At 36.8% G+C, this 1,581-nt stretch overlaps 1 pseudogene; it reads left to right on the plus strand.

The window, feature by feature from the left end:
- The first annotated feature begins 606 nt into the window (after positions 1–606).
- Positions 607–1,305, plus strand: LOC118833701 (annotated as a pseudogene).
- The last annotated feature ends 276 nt before the right edge of the window (positions 1,306–1,581 follow it).

Raw genomic sequence — 1,581 nt, forward strand, 5'->3', positions numbered from 1 at the left:
TCTTGGCCACCACAAAAAGAGCTGTTATAAATATTTTTCTATGTGTGGGTCCTTTTCCTGTTTTTATAATTTCTTTGGGATGCAGACCTAGAAGTGGTATTGCTGAGTCAAAGAGTATGCACAGTTTTATAGTCCCTTGGGCATAGTTTCAAATTGCTCTCCACAATGGTTGAAGCAGCTAACAACTCCACCGACAATGCCTTAGTGTTCCAATGTTCCTACATCTTCTCTAACATTTATCATTTTCCTGTTTTGTCATGTTATCCAATCTGACAGGTGTGATGTGGTACCTCAGAATTGTTTTGATTTGCTTTTCTCTCATCAATAGTGATTTAGAGCATTTTTGCATATGCCTATAGATAGCTTTAATTTCTGCCTCTGAAAACTGCCTGTTCCTATCCTTTGACCATTTATCAATTGGGGAATTATTTGTATTCTTACAAATTTGACTCAGTTCACTATATATTTTAGAAATGAGGCATTTGTCAAAGATACTGGCTTTAAAAATTGTTTCCCAGCTTTCTGCTTCCCTTCTAATCTTGGTTGCATTGCCTTTGTGCATAAACTTTTCAATTTAATGCAATCAAAATCATCATTTTGAGCGACCACAGGAGAAGATGGCGGCGCCCGGTGCGTCCGGGATGCTCCAGCAGGTACGCCGCTTCACCACTTCAGTGAGCAGACCATTTGCTAAACTCATCAGGCATCCAATTCAAGTGTATGGTCTAGAAGGTCGATATGCCACTGTTCTTTATTCTGCTTCATCTAAGCAGAATAAACTGGATGTGGTAGAAAAGGAGTTACTCAGAGTAACAAAACTTTTGAAGGATCCCAAAATGATTGACTCTATTATGAAAAACCCTAAGTGACATAGTAGCAAAAGAGAAGTTTTCCCCCATCACAACCAACCTCATGAAATTGCTTGCTGAAAATGGTCGCTTAAACAATACCCCAGGAGTCATTTCAACATTTTCTACCATGATGAGTGTGCATCATGGAGAAATACAGTGCTCGGTTACTACTGCATCTGCTTTAGATGATGCGACGCTTTCAGGATTAAAAACAGTACTGAACAGCTTCCTAAGGAAAGGCCAAGTCCTGAAACTGGAGGTTAAGACTGACCCTTCAATCATGGGAGGAATGATTGTTCGTATAGGAGAGAAATATGTCAATATGTCCGCAAGAACCAAGATCCAGAAGGTAAGCAGGATGATGAAGGAAGCTGTTTAAAAGTGACATTTTTCCACAGCTCATCAGTGAAACTTCCAAAAATTGTGGAAAAAATAAAGTACTCGGAAAATTTCATTGTGTTAATGTAATTGAAGTATGAAATGCCTTAAATTATCCTCTGTTATTAAAGCCAATGTGATTTTGGTTTAAAAAAAAATCATCATTTTGCATTTCATAATGTTCTCTATCTCTTGTTTGGTCCATTTAACTTTTCTAAGTCTCAGTTTCCTCATCCATAAAATGAGAATAATTATATGTATATATAGTCATATATATATATGTATATATTTACACACATATACATATAGACTACCTACTTTACAGGGTAGTTGTGAAGAAAGTACTTTAATA

Source organism: Trichosurus vulpecula, chromosome 1 (assembly GCF_011100635.1).
Source record: "Trichosurus vulpecula isolate mTriVul1 chromosome 1, mTriVul1.pri, whole genome shotgun sequence".
NCBI classification, from domain to species: Eukaryota; Metazoa; Chordata; class Mammalia; order Diprotodontia; family Phalangeridae; genus Trichosurus; species Trichosurus vulpecula.